The 23194-nt window shown below is 43.7% G+C and overlaps 1 long non-coding RNA gene across 1 annotated transcript; it reads left to right on the top strand.

The window, feature by feature from the left end:
* The first annotated feature begins 340 nt into the window (after nucleotides 1–340).
* On the top strand, nucleotides 341–13163 carry LOC129842078 (uncharacterized). The gene is made up of 2 exons (XR_008757454.1): nucleotides 341–1326; nucleotides 10598–13163. It is a non-coding gene; the product is annotated as an uncharacterized LOC129842078 (long non-coding RNA).
* Nucleotides 13164–23194: the final 10031 nt, after the last annotated feature.

Below are 23194 nucleotides of genomic sequence, written 5' to 3'. Positions count from 1 at the left end.
ACACATACCTGTTATTAACATAGGGGTCTATATGTATTGGGACCATATGTTTGCAACTTACTATTTTTTTGTCGTTGTTTAGCGCGGTCTAACAAACAGTTCAAACTCATAGCTATTTCCTGCTTCTGAGCAGCTGTTTGCCCCATGCTCAGCCCATAGAGAATGATAGAGGCCTCTAGTAGCCAATAGGCTTGTCACAGCATAGGCAGCGCCATTGAGAGCTTCCACCATTTTAATGTAGTCAACTGGGTGGGACTTCCAACTTCATTGGCTGATCGCTCCTGGTGACCCTGTTGGAGTCATATCAAACCGGGTCATCGGGAAGGATCAGCCAATCGTGAATAAGAAAATGGACTACTTTAAAATTAGAGATAGCGTTTCCCATGCTGTCACAGTTGCTATAATAACAGAGATACAAAGATGAGTCCTCTATCTATCTCTATGATTCAGCCAAAGAACGTCGCACGCCACAAGTGCGCATTGTTATTGACTGGTGTGACGCCATTAGGGAAATTGACTTTTGCCCAATATTCAATTATGTTTATTATTATAATTATTATTATGTATATTGATATGATATGAATGCTGAAATGTCCTAAATCTTACTAGAATGTATGCAGATTGTGTAAAAATTGAGCAACGTGACACCTTGTTTAAGCACACTGTTGTTGGGCGGGGTGACTCACCTCTAAAGTCAAGTCAGTCAAGTGTTTACTCACAGTTGAACACTCACTCCGCGAGTTTAGTGTCAGTCCACGCTTCGTTCCCACAGTTATAGGGCTGGCTGAATGACGTAACCTGAATTCCTATGGTTGGCACTGGCCGTCTGGAATTCCTCACATGGAAATGTATCTCCTCCTCTCCCACATGTAATGCGTGTTAATGCATTATCTTTATGTTCGATGATAACGCTTTTCAAAAAGGACGTTAAAGTCAGCTGGCGTCGAGAGGGAATCGAATGGTATGACTCTTGTCTGTATCTTTCCATCGGTTGCAGCCAGATCTCTGCCGCGTTATTACGCGTGGCCCGCAGCAGCAAAACTTTGCGTAACAGTAGTCTATGACATTCTATTACCGTGGACTATTATCAGGTGAAGAGTGTGTACTTCCTATGTAATGGATATTACCATCGCAACGGATCTGAGTGAGATAGAGAGAAAGATTGGTCGGAAGATTCCAGAGAGTCTGTTTCCTTTTGCCCCGGATGGACGGATGATGAAAGAGAATACAGATGGTAGAGAAAAGTGGGACTCACCTGGAGGTGTCAAAGACATGTCCGACACCACGAGTCTGCAGAGCAACATGCGACTCCTAAGACAAGAAATGGTAAGTCTTTTATTTAACTTTATTGCGTCTAAGTGTCTATCCAAGTCCTGTAGAGTGTTTTATCCAAGTCCCGTAGTGTTTTTCCAAGTCCTATAGAGTGTTTATCCAAGTCCTGTAGAGTGTTTAGTGTTTATCCAAGTCCTGTAGAGTGTTTACGTGTTTTTCCAAGTCCTGTAGAGTGTTTAGTGTTTATCCAAGTCCCGTAGTGTTTATCCAAGTCCTGTAGAGTGTTTATCCAAGTCCTGTAGAGTGTTTAGTGTTTATCCAAGTCCTGTAGAGTGTTTAGTGTTTATCCAAGTCCTATAGAGTGTTTATCCAAGTCCTGTAGAGTGTTTAGTGTTTATCCAAGTCCTGTAGAGTGTTTACGTGTTTATCCAAGTCCTGTAGAGTGTTTAGTGTTTATCCAAGTCCTGTAGAGTGTTTAGTGTTTATCCAAGTCCTGTAGAGTGTTTATCCAAGTCCTGTAGAGTGTTTTACCAAGTCCTGTAGAGTGTTTATCCAAGTCCTGTAGAGTGTTTATCCAAGTCCTGTAGAGTGTTTATCCAAGTCCTGTAGAGTGTTTAGTGTTTATCCAAGTCCTGTAGAGTGTTTACGTGTTTATCCAAGTCCTGTAGAGTGTTTATCCAAGTCCTGTAGAGTGTTTAGTGTTTTTCCAAGTCCTGTAGAGTGTTTAGTGTTTATCCAAGTCCTGTAGAGTGTTTAGTGTTTATCCAAGTCCTGTAGAGTGTTTATCCAAGTCCTATAGAGTGTTTACGTGTTTATCCAAGTCCTGTAGAGTGTTTATCCAAGTCCTGTAGAGTGTTTAGTGTTTATCCAAGTCCTGTAGAGTGTTTAGTGTTTATCCAAGTCCTGTAGAGTGTTTAGTGTTTATCCAAGTCCTGTAGAGTGTTTACGTGTTTATCCAAGTCCTAAAGAGTGTTTACGTGTTTTTCCAAGTCCTGTAGAGTGTTTAGTGTTTATCCAAGTCCTAAAGAGTGTTTACGTGTTTTTCCAAGTCCTGTAGAGTGTTTACGTGTTTTTCCAAGTCCTGTAGAGTGTTTAGTGTTTATCCAAGTCCTGTAGAGTGTTTAGTGTTTATCCAAGTCCTATAGAGTGTTTAGTGTTTATCCAAGTCCTATAGAGTGTTTAGTGTTTATCCAAGTCCCGTAGAGTGTTTAGTGTTTATCCAAGTCCTGTAGAGTGTTTAGTGTTTATCCAAGTCCTGTAGAGTGTTTATCCAAGTCCTGTAGAGTGTTTATCCAAGTCCTGTAGAGTGTTTACGTGTTTATCCAAGTCCTATAGAGTGTTTAGTGTTTATCCAAGTCCTGTAGAGTGTTTAGTGTTTATCCAAGTCCTGTAGAGTGTTTAGTGTTTATCCAAGTCCTGTAGAGTGTTTAGTGTTTATCCAAGTCCTATAGAGTGTTTAGTGTTTATCCAAGTCCTATAGAGTGTTTAGTGTTTATCCAAGTCCTGTAGAGTGTTTAGTGTTTATCCAAGTCCTGTAGAGTGTTTACGTGTTTATCCAAGTCCTGTAGAGTGTTTACGTGTCTATCCAAGTCCTGTAGAGTGTTTATCCAAGTCCTGTAGAGTGTTTAGTGTTTATCCAAGTCCTGTAGAGTGTTTACGTGTCTATCCAAGTCCTGTAGAGTGTTTATCCAAGTCCTGTAGAGTGTTTACGTGTTTATCCAAGTCCTGTAGAGTGTTTAGTGTTTATCCAAGTCCTGTAGAGTGTTTATCCAAGTCCTATAGAGTGTTTAGTGTTTATCCAAGTCCTGTAGAGTGTTTAGTGTTTATCCAAGTCCTGTAGAGTGTTTACGTGTTTATCCAAGTCCCGTAGAGTGTTTAGTGTTTATCCAAGTCCTGTAGAGTGTTTACGTGTTTATCCAAGTCCTGTAGAGTGTTTAGTGTTTATCCAAGTCCTGTAGAGTGTTTATCCAAGTCCTGTAGAGTGTTTAGTGTTTATCCAAGTCCTATAGAGTGTTTACGTGTTTATCCAAGTCCTGTAGAGTGTTTATCCAAGTCCTGTAGAGTGTTTAGTGTTTATCCAAGTCCTGTAGAGTGTTTATCCAAGTCCTGTAGAGTGTTTAGTGTTTATCCAAGTCCTGTAGAGTGTTTACGTGTTTATCCAAGTCCTGTAGAGTGTTTAGTGTTTATCCAAGTCCTGTAGAGTGTTTAGTGTTTATCCAAGTCCTATAGAGTGTTTAGTGTTTATCCAAGTCCTATAGAGTGTTTAGTGTTTATCCAAGTCCTATAGAGTGTTTACGTGTTTATCCAAGTCCTGTAGAGTGTTTAGTGTTTATCCAAGTCCTATAGAGTGTTTAGTGTTTATCCAAGTCCTATAGAGTGTTTAGTGTTTATCCAAGTCCTATAGAGTGTTTACGTGTTTATCCAAGTCCTGTAGAGTGTTTAGTGTTTATCCAAGTCCTATAGAGTGTTTAGTGTTTATCCAAGTCCTATAGAGTGTTTAGTGTTTATCCAAGTCCTATAGAGTGTTTACGTGTTTATCCAAGTCCTGTAGAGTGTTTACGTGTCTATCCAAGTCCTGTAGAGTGTTTATCCAAGTCCTGTAGAGTGTTTAGTGTTTATCCAAGTCCTGTAGAGTGTTTACGTGTCTATCCAAGTCCTGTAGAGTGTTTTTCCAAGTCCTGTAGAGTGTTTAGTGTTTATCCAAGTCCTATAGAGTGTTTACGTGTTTATCCAAGTCCTGTAGAGTGTTTAGTGTTTATCCAAGTCCTGTAGAGTGTTTACGTGTTTTTCCAAGTCCTGTAGAGTGTTTACGTGTCTATCCAAGTCCTATAGAGTGTTTACGTGTTTATCCAAGTCCTGTAGAGTGTTTTTCCAAGTCCTGTAGAGTGTTTACGTGTCTATCCAAGTCCTGTAGAGTGTTTAGTGTTTTTCCAAGTCCTGTAGAGTGTTTACGTGTTTATCCAAGTCCTGTAGAGTGTTTAGTGTTTATCCAAGTCCTGTAGAGTGTTTACGTGTTTATCCAAGTCCTGTAGAGTGTTTTTCCAAGTCCTGTAGAGTGTTTACGTGTCTATCCAAGTCCTGTAGAGTGTTTACGTGTTTATCCAAGTCCTGTAGAGTGTTTAGTGTTTATCCAAGTCCTGTAGAGTGTTTACGTGTTTATCCAAGTCCTGTAGAGTGTTTACGTGTTTATCCAAGTCCTGTAGAGTGTTTACGTGTTTATCCAAGTCCTGTAGAGTGTTTTTCCAAGTCCTGTAGAGTGTTTACGTGTCTATCCAAGTCCTGTAGAGTGTTTAGTGTTTATCCAAGTCCTGTAGAGTGTTTTTCCAAGTCCTGTAGAGTGTTTACGTGTCTATCCAAGTCCTGTAGAGTGTTTAGTGTTTTTCCAAGTCCTGTAGAGTGTTTTTCCAAGTCCTGTAGAGTGTTTTTCCAAGTCCTGTAGAGTGTTTACGTGTTTTTCCAAGTCCTGTAGAGTGTTTTTCCAAGTCCTGTAGAGTGTTTACGTGTTTATCCAAGTCCTGTAGAGTGTTTATCCAAGTCCTGTAGAGTGTTTATCCAAGTCCTGTAGAGTGTTTATCCAAGTCCTGTAGAGTGTTTACGTGTTTATCCAAGTCCTGTAGAGTGTTTAGTGTTTATCCAAGTCCTGTAGAGTGTTTTTCCAAGTCCTGTAGAGTGTTTACGTGTCTATCCAAGTCCTGTAGAGTGTTTAGTGTTTATCCAAGTCCTGTAGAGTGTTTACGTGTTTATCCAAGTCCTATAGAGTGTTTAGTGTTTATCCAAGTCCTATAGAGTGTTTAGTGTTTATCCAAGTCCTATAGAGTGTTTACGTGTTTATCCAAGTCCTGTAGAGTGTTTAGTGTTTATCCAAGTCCTATAGAGTGTTTAGTGTTTATCCAAGTCCTATAGAGTGTTTACGTGTTTATCAAGTCCTGTAGAGTGTTTACGTGTTTATCCAAGTCCTGTAGAGTGTTTAGTGTTTATCCAAGTCCTGTAGAGTGTTTATCCAAGTCCTGTAGAGTGTTTACGTGTTTATCCAAGTCCTGTAGAGTGTTTACGTGTTTATCCAAGTCCTGTAGAGTGTTTACGTGTTTATCCAAGTCCTGTAGAGTGTTTAGTGTTTATCCAAGTCCTGTAGAGTGTTTAGTGTTTATCCAAGTCCTGTAGAGTGTTTAGTGTTTATCCAAGTCCTGTAGAGTGTTTACGTGTTTATCCAAGTCCTATAGAGTGTTTAGTGTTTATCCAAGTCCTGTAGAGTGTTTAGTGTTTATCCAAGTCCTGTAGAGTGTTTAGTGTTTATCCAAGTCCTGTAGAGTGTTTAGTGTTTATCCAAGTCCTATAGAGTGTTTAGTGTTTATCCAAGTCCTATAGAGTGTTTAGTGTTTATCCAAGTCCTGTAGAGTGTTTAGTGTTTATCCAAGTCCTGTAGAGTGTTTACGTGTTTATCCAAGTCCTGTAGAGTGTTTACGTGTCTATCCAAGTCCTGTAGAGTGTTTATCCAAGTCCTGTAGAGTGTTTAGTGTTTATCCAAGTCCTGTAGAGTGTTTACGTGTCTATCCAAGTCCTGTAGAGTGTTTTTCCAAGTCCTATAGAGTGTTTACGTGTTTATCCAAGTCCTGTAGAGTGTTTAGTGTTTATCCAAGTCCTGTAGAGTGTTTACGTGTTTATCCAAGTCCTGTAGAGTGTTTACGTGTTTATCCAAGTCCTGTAGAGTGTTTTTCCAAGTCCTATAGAGTGTTTACGTGTTTATCCAAGTCCTGTAGAGTGTTTAGTGTTTATCCAAGTCCTGTAGAGTGTTTAGTGTTTATCCAAGTCCTGTAGAGTGTTTACGTGTTTATCCAAGTCCTGTAGAGTGTTTAGTGTTTATCCAAGTCCTGTAGAGTGTTTAGTGTTTATCCAAGTCCTATAGAGTGTTTATCCAAGTCCTGTAGAGTGTTTAGTGTTTATCCAAGTCCTGTAGAGTGTTTATCCAAGTCCTGTAGAGTGTTTAGTGTTTATCCAAGTCCTATAGAGTGTTTACGTGTTTATCCAAGTCCTGTAGAGTGTTTATCCAAGTCCTGTAGAGTGTTTAGTGTTTATCCAAGTCCTGTAGAGTGTTTATCCAAGTCCTGTAGAGTGTTTAGTGTTTATCCAAGTCCTGTAGAGTGTTTACGTGTTTATCCAAGTCCTGTAGAGTGTTTAGTGTTTATCCAAGTCCTGTAGAGTGTTTAGTGTTTATCCAAGTCCTATAGAGTGTTTAGTGTTTATCCAAGTCCTATAGAGTGTTTACGTGTTTATCCAAGTCCTGTAGAGTGTTTACGTGTCTATCCAAGTCCTGTAGAGTGTTTATCCAAGTCCTGTAGAGTGTTTAGTGTTTATCCAAGTCCTGTAGAGTGTTTACGTGTCTATCCAAGTCCTGTAGAGTGTTTTTCCAAGTCCTGTAGAGTGTTTAGTGTTTATCCAAGTCCTGTAGAGTGTTTACGTGTTTATCCAAGTCCTGTAGAGTGTTTAGTGTTTATCCAAGTCCTGTAGAGTGTTTACGTGTTTTTCCAAGTCCTGTAGAGTGTTTACGTGTCTATCCAAGTCCTATAGAGTGTTTACGTGTTTATCCAAGTCCTGTAGAGTGTTTTTCCAAGTCCTGTAGAGTGTTTACGTGTCTATCCAAGTCCTGTAGAGTGTTTAGTGTTTATCCAAGTCCTGTAGAGTGTTTTTCCAAGTCCTGTAGAGTGTTTACGTGTCTATCCAAGTCCTGTAGAGTGTTTAGTGTTTATCCAAGTCCTGTAGAGTGTTTAGTGTTTTTCCAAGTCCTGTAGAGTGTTTATCCAAGTCCTGTAGAGTGTTTACGTGTTTTTCCAAGTCCTGTAGAGTGTTTACGTGTTTTTCCAAGTCCTGTAGAGTGTTTACGTGTTTATCCAAGTCCTGTAGAGTGTTTACGTGTTTATCCAAGTCCTGTAGAGTGTTTAGTGTTTATCCAAGTCCTGTAGAGTGTTTATCCAAGTCCTGTAGAGTGTTTATCCAAGTCCTGTAGAGTGTTTATCCAAGTCCTGTAGAGTGTTTAGTGTTTATCCAAGTCCTGTAGAGTGTTTAGTGTTTACCAAGTCCTGTAGAGTGTTTACGTGTTTATCCAAGTCCTGTAGAGTGTTTAGTGTTTATCCAAGTCCTGTAGAGTGTTTAGTGTTTATCCAAGTCCTGTAGAGTGTTTAGTGTTTATCCAAGTCCTATAGAGTGTTTAGTGTTTATCCAAGTCCTGTAGAGTGTTTAGTGTTTTACCAAGTCCTGTAGAGTGTTTAGTGTTTATCCAAGTCCTGTAGAGTGTTTAGTGTTTATCCAAGTCCTGTAGAGTGTTTAGTGTTTATCCAAGTCCTGTAGAGTGTTTAGTGTTTTACCAAGTCCTGTAGAGTGTTTAGTGTTTATCCAAGTCCTGTAGAGTGTTTAGTGTTTATCCAAGTCCTGTAGAGTGTTTATCCAAGTCCCGTAGAGTGTTTAGTGTTTATCCAAGTCCTGTAGAGTGTTTAGTGTTTTATCCAAGTCCTGTAGAGTGTTTATCCAAGTCCTGTAGAGTGTTTAGTGTTTATCCAAGTCCTGTAGAGTGTTTAGTGTTTTATCCAAGTCCTGTAGAGTGTTTTTCCAAGTCCTGTAGAGTGTTTAGTGTTTTATCCAAGTCCTGTAGAGTGTTTAGTGTTTATCCAAGTCCTGTAGAGTGTTTAGTGTTTTATCCAAGTCCTGTAGAGTGTTTATCCAAGTCCTGTAGAGTGTTTAGTGTTTTATCCAAGTCCTGTAGAGTGTTTAGTGTTTATCCAAGTCCTGTAGAGTGTTTACGTGTTTATCCAAGTCCTGTAGAGTGTTTAGTGTTTATCCAAGTCCTGTAGAGTGTTTAGTGTTTTACCAAGTCCTGTAGAGTGTTTAGTGTTTATCCAAGTCCTGTAGAGTGTTTAGTGTTTATCCAAGTCCTGTAGAGTGTTTAGTGTTTATCCAAGTCCTGTAGAGTGTTTAGTGTTTATCCAAGTCCCGTAGAGTGTTTAGTGTTTATCCAAGTCCTGTAGAGTGTTTAGTGTCTATCCAAGTCCTGTAGAGTGTTTAGTGTTTATCCAAGTCCTGTAGAGTGTTTAGTGTTTATCCAAGTCCTGTAGAGTGTTTAGTGTTTATCCAAGTCCTGTAGAGTGTTTAGTGTTTATCCAAGTCCTGTAGAGTGTTTATCCAAGTCCTGTAGAGTGTTTAGTGTTTATCCAAGTCCTGTAGAGTGTTTAGTGTTTATCCAAGTCCTGTAGAGTGTTTACTTGTTTATCCAAGTCCTGTAGAGTGTTTAGTGTTTATCCAAGTCCTATAGAGTGTTTAGTGTTTATCCAAGTCCTGTAGAGTGTTTACGTGTTTATCAAGTCCTGTAGAGTGTTTACGTGTCTATCCAAGTCCTATAGAGTGTTTAGTGTTTATCCAAGTCCTGTAGAGTGTTTAGTGTTTATCCAAGTCCTATAGAGTGTTTAGTGTTTATCCAAGTCCTGTAGAGTGTTTACGTGTTTATCAAGTCCTGTAGAGTGTTTACGTGTCTATCCAAGTCCTATAGAGTGTTTATCCAAGTCCTGTAGAGTGTTTAGTGTTTATCCAAGTCCTGTAGAGTGTTTACGTGTTTATCCAAGTCCTGTAGAGTGTTTACGTGTTTATCAAGTCCTGTAGAGTGTTTATCCAAGTCCTATAGAGTGTTTACGTGTTTATCCAAGTCCTGTAGAGTGTTTACGTGTTTATCCAAGTCCTGTAGAGTGTTTAGTGTTTATCCAAGTCCTGTAGAGTGTTTATCCAAGTCCTATAGAGTGTTTAGTGTTTATCCAAGTCCTGTAGAGTGTTTACGTGTTTATCCAAGTCCTGTAGAGTGTTTACGTGTTTATCCAAGTCCTATAGAGTGTTTAGTGTTTATCCAAGTCCTGTAGAGTGTTTACGTGTTTATCCAAGTCCTGTAGAGTGTTTATCCAAGTCCTGTAGAGTGTTTAGTGTTTATCCAAGTCCTATAGAGTGTTTAGTGTTTATCCAAGTCCTGTAGAGTGTTTACGTGTTTATCAAGTCCTATAGAGTGTTTAGTGTTTATCCAAGTCCTGTAGAGTGTTTAGTGTTTATCCAAGTCCTGTAGAGTGTTTAGTGTTTATCCAAGTCCTGTAGAGTGTTTATCCAAGTCCTGTAGAGTGTTTACGTGTTTATCCAAGTCCTGTAGAGTGTTTAGTGTTTATCCAAGTCCTGTAGAGTGTTTAGTGTTTATCCAAGTCCTGTAGAGTGTTTAGTGTTTTACCAAGTCCTGTAGAGTGTTTAGTGTTTATCCAAGTCCTGTAGAGTGTTTAGTGTTTTACCAAGTCCTGTAGAGTGTTTAGTGTTTATCCAAGTCCTGTAGAGTGTTTAGTGTTTATCCAAGTCCTATAGAGTGTTTAGTGTTTATCCAAGTCCTGTAGAGTGTTTACAGGCTTTCTTATCATGACAAAAAATTTAATGAGGACAGTTGGTTTTAAAGACGTTAATTACGTCCTCATATTGGATTATTTTAAATAGTTAAATGTTACTAAGAAGTTACATTAATAAGCTATAATACCGTTTACCCACATGTTTAGAGAGAGAAAATATGGCATTGGAATGGAATAAGTGGGAGGGGAGGACAAGCAGGTATTAAAATCTGTTCTCGTTCAAGTTCACACCTGCCCTGACTCATGTTTGTCCTGTTCTCTCCTAACAACACAGTCACACCTGCCCTAACTCATGTTTGTCCTGTTCTCTCCTAACAACACAGTCACACCTGCCCTGACTCATGTTTGTCCTGTTCTCTCCTAACAACACAGTCACACCTGCCCTAACTCATGTTTGTCCTGTTCTCTCCTAGTAACACAGTCACACCTGCCCTAACTCATGTTTGTCCTGTTCTCTCCTAACAACACAGTCACACCTGCCCTAACTCATGTTTGTCCTGTTCTCTCCTAACAACACAGTCACACCTGCCCTAACTCATGTTTGTCCTGTTCTCTCCCAGTAACACAGTCACACCTGCCCTAACTCATGTTTGTCCTGTTCTCTCCTAGTAACACAGTCACACCTGCCCTAACTCATGTTTGTCCTGTTCTCTCCTAACAACACAGTCACACCTGCCCTAACTCATGTTTGTCCTGTTCTCTCCTAACAACACAGTCACACCTGTCCAAACTCATGTTTGTCCTGTTCTCTCCTAGTAACACAGTCACACCTGCTCTAACTCATGTTTGTCCTGTTCTCTCCTAACAACACAGTCACACCTGCCCTAACTCATGTTTGTCCTGTTCTCTCCTAACAACACAGTCACACCTGCCCTAACTCATGTTTGTCCTGTTCTCTCCTAACAACACAGTCACACCTGCGGGGCATGGACGTCCGTCTGATGTGCCAGCTCCTGTCGATCAACGACGGCATCGAGGCGACGCGCTGGGACCTGGAGGTGTAGCTGAGGGATGGTCGCGGTGACTAGCCAGGAGAGTAGCCTGGCCGAGAGCCAGGAGGCATCCCGGCGAAGCAGCGTGTCCAGTCTGCACTACGGGAGAGATGGGTTTTGATGTGATGACTGTGGGGAGTCATCTGGGTAGCTTGGCGGAAGACCCAGCGGCGATACCGACCCTGTCTCGCCCGCTGACCAGGTAGTTGGAGAAGCGATACCGACCCTGTCTCGCCCGCTGACCAGGTAGTTGGAGAAGCGATACCGACCCTGTCTCGCCCGCTGACCGGGTAGTTGGAGAAGGAGGCTTGGAGGGAAAGTAAACCCTGGGTTTGGGTCCTGGAAAGCTACTGTACATATCCAAACTATTATTGCAGACCAGCTCTAACAAACCTGATTCAGCTATACTGGCCTAAAATCAAGATGTGATGATTAGTTGATTAGTTAAATCAGGTGTGTTGGGCTGCCTGGAACGGAACAAAAGCATGCCCACCTTGTACCCTACCTGTAACCTACCTGTAACCTACCTGTCCAGGAACACTTTATCCAGAGGGTTTCAGAGGACAACGTTAGTGGGAGAGAGTCCAGGACAGTGTGAGAGAGGGTTTCAGAGGACAACGTTAGTGGGAGAGAGTCCAGGACAGTGTGAGTGAGGCTTTCAGAGGACAACATTAGTGGGAGAGAGTCCAGGACAGTGTGAGAGAGGGTTTCAGAGGACAACGTTAGTGGGAGAGAGTCCAGGACAGTGTGAGAGAGGGTTTCAGAGGACAACGTTAGTGGGAGAGAGTCCAGGACAGTGTGAGAGAGAGTTTCAGAGGACAACGTTAGTGGGAGAGAGTCCAGGACAGTGTATCCAGAGGGTTTCAGAGGACAACGTTGGTGGGAGAGAGTCCAGGACAGTGTGAGTGAGGCTTTCAGAGGACAACATTCGTGGGAGAGAGTCCAGGACAGTGTGAGAGAGTCCAGGACAGTGTGAGAGAGGGTTTCAGAGGACAACGTTAGTGGGAGAGAGTCTAGGACAGTGTGAGAGAGAGTTTCAGAGGACAACGTTAGTGGGAGAGAGTCCAGGACAGTGTGAGAGAGTCCAGGACAGTGGGAGAGAGTCCAGGACAGTGGGAGTGAGGGTTTCAGAGGACAACGTTAGTGGGAGAGAGTCCAGGACAGTGTGAGAGAGAGTTTCAGAGGACAACGTTAGTGGGAGAGAGTCCAGGACAGTGTGAGAGAGAGTTTCAGAGGACAACGTTAGTGGGAGAGAGTCCAGGACAGTGTGAGAGAGAGTTTCAGAGGACAACGTTAGTGGGAGAGAGTCCAGGACAGTGGGAGAGAGTCCCAGGACAGTGGGAGAGAGTCCAGGACAGTGTGAGAGAGTCCAGGACAGTGGGAGAGAGTCCAGGACAGTGGGAGAGAGTCCAGGACAGTGGGAGAGAGTCCAGGACAGTGGGAGAGAGTCCAGGACAGTGGGAGAGAGTCCAGGACAGTGGGAGAGAGTCCAGGACAGTGTGGGAGAGTCCAGGACAGTGTGGGAGAGTCCAGGACAGTGGGAGAGAGTCCAGGACAGTGGGAGAGAGTCCAGGACAGTGGGAGAGAGTCCAGGACAGTGGGAGAGAGTCCAGGACAGTGTGAGAGAGTCCAGGACAGTGTGGGAGAGTCCAGGACAGTGGGAGAGAGTCCAGGACAGTGGGAGAGAGTCCAGGACAGTGGGAGAGAGTCCAGGACAGTGGGAGAGAGTCCAGGACAGTGGGAGAGAGTCCAGGACAGTGGGAGAGAGTCCAGGACAGTGGGAGAGAGTCCAGGACAGTGTGGGAGAGTCCAGGACAGTGGGAGAGAGTCCAGGACAGTGGGAGAGAAATTACAAGATGATGTTATAATACTGTTGTTGCATCAGATGATTGTTGTTCTGGAATAGAATCAAGGTTTTTGAACAATCGTATCTGTGGTCTTCTGAGTTGGGCCCTGGCGGAGATAAGGTCTGAGACAGGATGTGTGGGGTAGTGTCTGGAACCATTGTACGTCCTCTCTGATGTTGCACCTATCCTGGAATAGTGTATGACCCAGAGGCTCACTCCCCTCAGTCTGCTCGTCTAGGCGTGTGGTCAAGAACATTGGTTTTACTTGAGATGGGGGTATCTGAAGCTGGCAATTGATTTATGTCATAGAATGAGTTAGTGCTGCTGTACTATGAATTACCAGGTATGAGATCTTAGGGGGCAAATTCTGTACAATAAGAACAGTCTTCATAGCAAATGCTGTCTGGCTGGGTGATACTCCTTTCTCATGTATCAAGTCTCACCACCTTGTGACCCGTTCCACACATCTGTTGTTTGTCATGTAGACTAAGGGGGTGTATCTTTTACTATATAAGGTGTTTGTCGGGGCTCTCAACGAATCATCTAAAGGTGATTCGTCGACCAGCTTCATTATTGCAATAATTAATCAATGTTATTAATACGTTTTGAATAAAGTAAATATCCTGATTGGTGATTGACCTTGTCTCTCCTCATTATTGATTTGCATTTCCACGATTACCACTGTATCAAGAGGGTTTCAGGGCACAATGTTAGCGGGAGACATTCCACTGTCCCCTGTAGGCATGACACACACACACACACACACACACACACACACACACACACAGAAAAACACACACATTTAGATTCACATAGATCCACTTCATGAATAACATGGTCTTGTCTACCGGTAGTACCTCTGTCCCCCCTAGGCATGGGACCTCATACATTTAACAGAGGGGGAGAGGAATTTGATCCTGGCACTATCCAATTCCCCTGGATCAGATTTCTCCCTCTTTCTTAACGAGAGAATAAGAAAGAGATCATGTTAACATATCATCCTTTCATCCTCTAGCAACCCACATATGGCCTTCAGACGAATCCATCAACTTTTAAAGGAGAGAGAGTGAGAGAGGGGGAGAACAGAGAAAGAGGGGGGAGCTAGAAGGGGGAGAAAGTTGGACAGAGAGAGTGGGAGAGGGGGAGAACAGAGAAAGAGGGGGGAGAAAGGTGGACTGGGAGAGGTGCACTGTCCATTGTCTTTGCTGTCCTTGTATCCATGATAATTGTGTAGTTTAGAGAAACTTAGAGAAACTGTCGAGGTCACCTAGCCAGCTTCACTTTCAACAACGCAGCTACTGCTAGCCAGGCTACTCCACCAGCCAGCAGTACTATATCATTTTAGTCAATAAGATTTTTAATTTTATTGATTTTTTGCTACGTAAGCTTAACTTTCTGAACATTCGAGACGTGTAGCCCACTTGTCATTCTAATCTCCTTTGCTTTAGCGTAGCCTCTTCTGTAGCCTGTCAAATATGTGTCTGTCTATCCCTGTTCTCTCCTCTCTGCACAGACCATACAAACGCCTCACACCGCGTGGCCGCGCCCACCCTAACCTGGTGGTCCCAGCCCGCACGACCCACGTGGAGTTCCAGGTCTCCGGTAGCCTCTGGAACTGCCGATCCGCGGCCAACAAGGCAGAGCTCATCTCAGCCTATGCGTCCCTCCAGTCCCTCGACTTCTTGGCACTGACGGAAACATGGCTCACCACAGATAACACTGCTACTCCTACTGCTCTCTCTTCGTCTGCCCACGTGTTCTCGCACACCCCGAGAGCTTCTGGTCAGCGGGGTGGTGGCACCGGGATCCTCATCTCTCCCAAGTGGTCATTCTCTCTTTCTCCCCTTACCCATCTGTCTATCGCCTCCTTTGAATTCCATGCTGTCACAGTTACCAGCCCTTTCAAGCTTAACATCCTTATCATTTATCGCCCTCCAGGTTCCCTTGGAGAGTTCATCAATGAGCTTGATGCCTTGATAAGCTCCTTTCCTGAGGACGGCTCACCTCTCACAGTTCTGGGTGACTTTAACCTCCCCATGTCTACCTTTGACTCATTCCTCTCTGCCTCCTTCTTTCCACTCCTCTCCTCTTTTGACCTCACCCTCTCACCTTCCCCCCCTACTCACAAGGCAGGCAATACGCTTGACCTCATCTTTACTAGATGCTGTTCTTCCACTAACCTCATTGCAACTCCCCTCCAAGTCTCCGACCACTACCTTGTATCCTTTTCCCTCTCGCTCTCATCCAACACTTCCCACACTGCCCCTACTCGGATGGTATCGCGCCGTCCCAACCTTCGCTCTCTCTCCCCCGCTACTCTCTCCTCTTCCATCCTATCATCTCTTCCCTCTGCCCAAACCTTCTCCAACCTATCTCCTGATTCTGCCTCCTCAACCCTCCTCTCCTCCCTTTCTGCATCCTTTGACTCTCTATGTCCCCTATCCTCCAGGCCGGCTCGGTCCTCCCCTCCCGCTCCGTGGCTCGACGACTCATTGCGAGCTCACAGAACAGGGCTCCGGGCAGCCGAGCGGAAATGGAGGAAAACTCGCCTCCCTGCGGACCTGGCATCCTTTCACTCCCTCCTCTCTACATTTTCCTCTTCTCTCTCTGCTGCTAAAGCCACTTTCTACCACTCTAAATTCCAAGCATCTGCCTCTAACCCTAGGAAGCTCTTTGCCACCTTCTCCTCCCTCCTGAATCCTCCTCCCCCTCCCCCCCCCCTCCTCCCTCTCTGCAGACGACTTCGTCAACCATTTTGAAAAGAAGGTCGACGACATCCGATCCTCGTTTGCTAAGTCAAACGACACCGCTGGTTCTGCTCACACTGCCCTACCCTGTGCTTTGACCTCTTTCTCTCCTCTCTCTCCAGACGAAATCTCGCGTCTTGTGACGGCCGGCCGCCCAACAACCTGCCCGCTTGACCCTATCCCCTCCTCTCTTCTCCAGACCATTTCCGGAGACCTTCTCCCTTACCTCACCTCGCTCATCAACTCATCCCTGACCGCTGGCTACGTCCCTTCCGTCTTCAAGAGAGCGAGAGTTGCACCCCTTCTGAAGAAACCTACACTCGATCCCTCCGATGTCAACAACTACAGACCAGTATCCCTTCTTTCTTTTCTCTCCAAAACTCTTGAACGTGCCGTCCTTGGCCAGCTCTCCTGCTATCTCTCTCAGAATGACCTTCTTGATCCAAATCAGTCAGGTTTCAAGACTAGTCACTCAACTGAGACTGCTCTTCTCTGTATCACGGAGGCGCTCCGCACTGCTAAAGCTAACTCTCTTTCCTCTGCTCTCATCCTTCTAGACCTATCGGCTGCCTTCGATACTGTGAACCATCAGATCCTCCTCTCCACCCTCTCCGAGTTGGGCATCTCCGGCGCGGCCCACGCTTGGATTGCGTCCTACCTGACAGGTCGCTCCTACCAGGTGGCGTGGCGAGAATCTGTCTCCTCACCACGCGCTCTCACCACTGGTGTCCCCCAGGGCTCTGTTCTAGGCCCTCTCCTATTCTCGCTATACACCAAGTCACTTGGCTCTGTCATAACCTCACATGGTCTCTCCTATCATTGCTATGCAGACGACACACAACTAATCTTCTCCTTTCCCCCTTCTGATGACCAGGTGGCGAATCGCATCTCTGCATGTCTGGCAGACATATCAGTGTGGATGACGGATCACCACCTCAAGCTGAACCTCGGCAAGACGGAGCTGCTCTTCCTCCCGGGGAAGGACTGCCCGTTCCATGATCTCGCCATCACGGTTGACAACTCCATTGTGTCCTCCTCCCAGAGCGCTAAGAACCTTGGCGTGATCCTGGACAACACCCTGTCGTTCTCAACTAACATCAAGGCGGTGGCCCGTTCCTGTAGGTTCATGCTCTACAACATCCGCAGAGTACGACCCTGCCTCACACAGGAAGCGGCGCAGGTCCTAATCCAGGCACTTGTCATCTCCCGTCTGGATTACTGCAACTCGCTGTTGGCTGGGCTCCCTGCCTGTGCCATCAAACCCCTACAACTCATCCAGAACGCCGCAGCCCGTCTGGTGTTCAACCTTCCCAAGTTCTCTCACGTCACCCCGCTCCTCCGCTCTCTCCACTGGCTTCCAGTTGAAGCTCGCATCCGCTACAAGACCATGGTGCTTGCCTACGGAGCTGTGAGGGGAACGGCACCTCAGTACCTTCAGGCTCTGATCAGGCCCTACACCCAAACAAGGGCACTGCGTTCATCCACCTCTGGCCTGCTCGCCTCCCTACCACTGAGGAAGTACAGTTCCCGCTCAGCCCAGTCAAAACTGTTCGCTGCTCTGGCACCCCAATGGTGGAACAAACTCCCTCACGACGCCAGGACAGCGGAGTCAATCACCACCTTCCGGAGACACCTGAAACCCCACCTCTTCAAGGAATACCTAGGATAGGATAAAGCAATCCTTCTGCCCCCCCCCCCCCCTTAAAAGATTTAGATGCACTATTGTAAAGTGGTTGTTCCACTGGATGTCATTAGGTGAATGCACCAATTTGTAAGTCGCTCTGGATAAGAGCGTCTGCTAAATGACTTAAATGTAAATGTAAATGTAGAGGGGGAGAACAGAGAAAGAGGGGGGAGCTAGAAGGGGGAGAAAGTTGGACAGAGAGAGAAAGAGGGGGGAGCTAGAAGGGGGAGAAAGTTGGACAGAGAGAGAAAGAGAGTGGGGGAGAACAGAGAAAGAGGGGGGAGAAAGGTGGACAGAGAGAGTGAGTGAGAGAGAGAGAGAGAGAGAGAGAAATGCATTGTACCATACAATTCCCTCAAGGCATTAAAGATTTAGGGGGTTTACATTTCTAAACTATTTAACAAGAACAAGGTATTTTGTTTCATTTAAAAACTGCATAACATTGGCAGTGGAGTGGAGGCTGGTGAGAACAGTGGCAGTGGAGGCTGGTGAGGGGAGGACGTCTCATAATAATGGCTGGAAAGGAGTAAATGGAATGACATCAACCACATGGAAACCATGTGTTAGATATATTTGATACAATTCCTCTATTCTGCCCCAGCCGTTAACGCGAACCCGTCCTCCCCAATTAAGGTTACACCAACCTCCTGTGGTTTAGAGTGTTCATACTGTCCATAACCTCCTGTAGTTTAGTGTTCCTACTGTATATAACCTCCTGTAGTTTAGTGTTCCTACTGTCCATAACCTCCTGTAGTTTAGAGTGTTCCTACTGTATATAATCTCCTGTAGTTTAGAGTGTTCCTACTGTATATAACCTCCTGTAGTTTAGTGTTCCTACTGTCCATAACCTCCTGTAGTTTAGAGTGTTCCTACTGTATATAACCTCCTGTAGTTTAGTGTTCCTACTGTCCATAACCTCCTGTAGTTTAGAGTGTTCCTACTGTATATAATCTCCTGTAGTTTAGTGTTCCTACTGTATATAATCTCCTGTAGTTTAGTGTTCCTACTGTATATAACCTCCTGTAGTTTAGTGTTCCTACTGTATATAACCTCCTGTAGTTTAGTGTTCCTACTGTATATAACCTCCTGTAGTGCAGTGTTCCTACTGTACATAACCTCCTGTAGTTCAGTGTTCCTACTGTATATAACCTCCTGTAGTTTAGTGTTCCTACTGTATATAACCTCCTGTAGTGCAGTGTTCCTACTGTACATAACCTCCTGTAGTTTAGAGTGTTCATACTGTACATAACCTCCTGTAGTTTAGAGTGTTCCTACTGTACATAACCTCCTGTAGTTTAGTGTTCCTACTGTACATAACCTCCTGTAGTTTAGTGTTCCTACTGTATATAACCTCCTGTAGTTTAGTGTTCCTACTGTACATAACCTCCTGTAGTTCAGTGTTCCTACTGTATATAACCTCCTGTAGTTCAGTGTTCCTACTGTACATAACCTCCTGTAGTTCAGTGTTCCTACTGTATATAACCTCCTGTAGTTCAGTGTTCCTACTGTATATAACCTCCTGTAGTTCAGTGTTCCTACTGTACATAACCTCCTGTAGTTCAGTGTTCCTACTGTATATAACCTCCTGTAGTTTAGTGTTCCTACTGTACATAACCTCCTGTAGTTTAGAGTGTTCCTACTGTATATAACCTCCTGTAGTTTAGAGTGTTCCTACTGTACATAACCTCCTGTAGTTCAGTGTTCCTACTGTACATAACCTCCTGTAGTTCAGTGTTCCTACTGTATATAACCTCCTGTAGTTTAGTGTTCCTACTGTACATAACCTCCTGTAGTTTAGAGTGTTCCTACTGTATATAACCTCCTGTAGTTTAGAGTGTTCCTACTGTACATAACCTCCTGTAGTTCAGTGTTCCTACTGTATATAACCTCCTGTAGTTCAGTGTTCCTACTGTATATAACCTCCTGTAGTTTAGTGTTCCTACTGTACATAACCTCCTGTAGTTCAGTGTTCCTACTGTATATAACCTCCTGTAGTTTAGAGTGTTCCTACTGTACATAACCTCCTGTAGTTTAGTGTTCCTACTGTCCCTCACCTCCTGTGGTTTAGAGTGTTCCTACTGTATATAACCTCCTGTAGTTTAGTGTTCCTACTGTATATAACCTCCTGTAGTTTAGAGTGTTCTTACTGTACATAACCTCCTGTAGTTTAGTGTTCCTACTGTCCCTCACCTCCTGTGAATATGTTTTCTGTGAGCAGTGTGTTTAATTGGTAATGCAGTCCCTCAAAAGGCCAAGGGTGCGTTCCAAATGAAACCCTATTCCCTACATACTGCGCCTTCAGAAGGGATTCAGCCATCACGACCGTAGTTAAGCAGGCCGTCCCATTCATTCACACATTATACCACATCTACCTCTATCTAATGGAGTAGCATAGACCACATCTACCTCTATCTAATGGAGTAGAATAGACCACATCTACCTCTATCTAATGGAGTAGCATAGACCACATCTACCTCTATCTAATGGAGTAGCATAGACCACATCTACCTCTATCTAATGGAGTAGCATAGACCACATCTACCTCTATCTAATGGAGTAGCATAGACCACATCTACCTCTATCTAATGGAGTAGCATAGACCACATCTACCTCTATCTAATGGAGTAGCATAGACCACATCTACCTCTATCTAATGGAGTAGCATAGACCACATCTACCTCTATCTAATGGAGTAGCATAGACCACATCTACCTCTATCTAATGGAGTAGCATAGACCACATCTACCTCTATCTAATGGAGTAGCATAGACCACATCTACCTCTATCTAATGGAGTAGCATAGACCACATCTACCTCTATCTAATGGAGCAGCATAGACCACATCTACCTCTATCTAATGGAGTAACATAGACCACATCTACCTCTATCTAATGGAGTAGCATATACCACATCTACCTCTATCTAATGGAGTAGCATAGACCACATCTACCTCTATCTAATGGAGTAGCATAGACCACATCTACCTCTATCTAATGGAGTAGCATAGACCACATCTACCTCTATCTAATGGAGTAGCATAGACCACATCTACCTCTATCTAATGGAGTAGCATATACCACATCTACCTCTATCTAATGGAGTAACATAGACCACATCTACCTCTATCTAATGGAGTAGCATAGACCACATCTACCTCTATCTAATGGAGTAGCATAGACCACATCTACCTCTATGTAATGGAGTAGCATAGACCACATCTACCTCTATCTAATGGAGTAGCATAGACCACATCTACCTCTATCTAATGGAGTAGCATAGACCACATCTACCTCTATGTAATGGAGTAGCATAGACCACATCTACCTCTATCTAATGGAGTAGCATAGACCACATCTACCTCTATCTAATGGAGTAGCATAGACCACATCTACCTCTATGTAATGGAGTAGCATAGACCACATCTACCTCTATCTAATGGAGTAGCATAGACTACATCTACCTCTATCTAATGGAGTAGCATAGACCACATCTACCTCTATCTAATGGAGTAGCATAGACCACATCTACCTCTATCTAATGGAGTAGAATAGACCACATCTACCTCTATATCATGGAGTAACGTAGACCACATCTTCCTCTATCTAATGGAGTAGCATAGACCACATCTACCTCTATCTAATGGAGTAGCATAGACCACATCTACCTCTATCTAATGGAGTAACATAGACCACATCTACCTCTATCTAATGGAGTAGCATAGACCACATCTACCTCTATCTAATGGAGTAGCATAGACCACATCTACCTCTGTCTAATGGAGTAGCATAGACCACATCTACCTCTATCTAATGGAGTAGCATAGACCACATCTACCTCTATCTAATGGAGTAGCATAGACCACGTCTACCTCTATCTAATGGAGTAGCATAGACCACATCTACCTCTATCTAATGGAGCAGCATAGACCACATCTACCTCTATCTAATGGAGTAGCATAGACCACATCTACCTCTATCTAATGGAGTAGCATAGACCACATCTACCTCTATCTAATGGAGTAGCATAGACCACATCTACCTCTATCTAATGGAGTAGCATAGACCACATCTACCTCTATCTAATGGAGTAGCATAGACCACATCTACCTCTATCTAATGGAGTAGCATAGACCACATCTACCTCTATCTAATGGAGTAGCATAGACCACATCTACCTCTATATAATGGAGTAGCATAGACCACATCTACCTCTATCTAATGGAGTAGCATAGACCACATCTACCTCTATCTAATGGAGTAGCATAGACCACATCTACCTCTATCTAATGGAGTAGCATAGACCACATCTACCTCTATCTAATGGAGTAGCATAGACCACATCTACCTCTATCTAATGGAGTAGCATAGACCACATCTACCTCTATCTAATGGAGTAGCATAGACCACATCTACCTCTATCTAATGGAGTAGCATAGACCACATCTACCTCTATCCACTGTGACCTCAACTCCAATCTGGGTTGAGCAGGCCGTCCCATTCATTCACACATTATGGGCTGTGCAGTGAGCTGACAGCTCCAGTCTACTGTGAGATACAGGGCCTTCAGAGAGTATTCACACCCCTTGATTTACTCCACATGTTGTTGTGTTATAGCCTGAATTCAACATTTATTAAATATATTTGTTTTTTTCTCTCACCCATCTATACACAGTACCGCATAATAACAAAATGAAAACATGTTTTTAGAAATGTGTGCAAATGTATTGAAAATGAAATTCAGAAATATCTCATTTACATAAATATTCACACCCTTTTTGCTTTGACGCTCCACACTGAGCTCAGCTGCATCCAATTTCCTTTGATCGTCCTTGACATGTTGCTACAACTTGATCGGAGTGCACCTGTGGCCAATTCAATTGTTCGGACGTGATTTAGAAAGAAACACACCTGTCTATATAAGGTCTCACAGTGGACAGTGCATGTCAGAAACTATACCATGAAGTCCAAGGAACTGTTTGTAGATGTCCGAGATAGAATTGTGATATATATCTGTGGAAGGGTATAAAACAATTTCTAGAGTGTTGAACGTTTCCAAGAGCACAGTGGTCTCCATCATTGGGAAAATGAAGTAATATGGAACTACCCAGAATGCCTAGAGCTGGCCATCCTACCAGACTAAGCAACCGGGCAAGAAGGACCTTGGTCAGGGAGGTGACCAAGAACTCAATGAACATTCTGATAGAACTATAGAGTTGCTTGGGTGAGATGGGACAACCTGCCAGAAGAACAACAGTCTCTACAGCACTTCACCAATCTGGGCTTTATGGGAGAGTGACCAGATGGAAGCCATTCCTGAGAAAGCACATGACAGCACGCCTGGAGTTGGCATAAAGGCCCATGAAAGACTGAGAGAATAAGACAAAATATTATGTGGTCTAATGAGACAAAAATGTTACTCGTTGGCCTGAATGCAAACCGCTATGTCCGCAGAAAACCAGGCACAGGTCACCACCCTTCTAACACCATCCCTACCGTGAAGCTTTGTGGTGGCAGCGTCATGCTATGGGGATGCTTTTCAGCGGCAGGGACTGGGACAATGGTAAGGATAGAGGGAACAACGAATGGAGCCAAATACAGGCAAATCCTTGATGAGAACCTGCGAAGATTTACGTTCCAACTGGACAATCACCCCAAGAATACAGACAAAGCACCGCTGGAATGGTTTGTGTGGCCTACCACTTTGCGGGTGAGCCGTTGTTGCTCCTAGAAGTTTCCACTTCACAGTAACAGCACTTACGGTTGACCAGGGCAGCTCTAGCAGGGCAGAAATTTGACGAACTGACTTGTCTACAGATTACATACGGAGTAACACACGGAATACATGTGTATATCTCCTTCTCCTATACAAACACTCCACTAAAAGGTTCTACAACCTAAAAGGTTCTAGCATGGAAGAACTGAAAAACTATTGGTTAAGAGGTTCCTACAGAGAATATATAAAACACAATGAACAGATAGATAGATAAATAAATAGATAGCTATTGCATTGCAGAGATTAGATACCGACAAGTCTTTGTCATCCATTCTATACCGATGCTAAATAGATCAACGCCCATCATTGATTGGTTGATTAAGAATCAATGTTTCTTAGTGTGATAAGTACTGATCTATTTTGCGTAGACGGGTTGGTTGTTTAGCAACAAAACCGACGCGTTCACAACTATGGGGCAAAACAGACTGGGTTGCCTTAGTGTGTTTGTAAACTATATTTTTATTGA

Source organism: Salvelinus fontinalis, unplaced genomic scaffold (assembly GCF_029448725.1).
Source record: "Salvelinus fontinalis isolate EN_2023a unplaced genomic scaffold, ASM2944872v1 scaffold_0010, whole genome shotgun sequence".
Taxonomy (NCBI): domain Eukaryota; kingdom Metazoa; phylum Chordata; class Actinopteri; order Salmoniformes; family Salmonidae; genus Salvelinus; species Salvelinus fontinalis.
The sequence above is the reverse complement of the archived record's forward strand: the minus strand, read 5'-3'. Positions and strand labels throughout refer to the sequence as shown.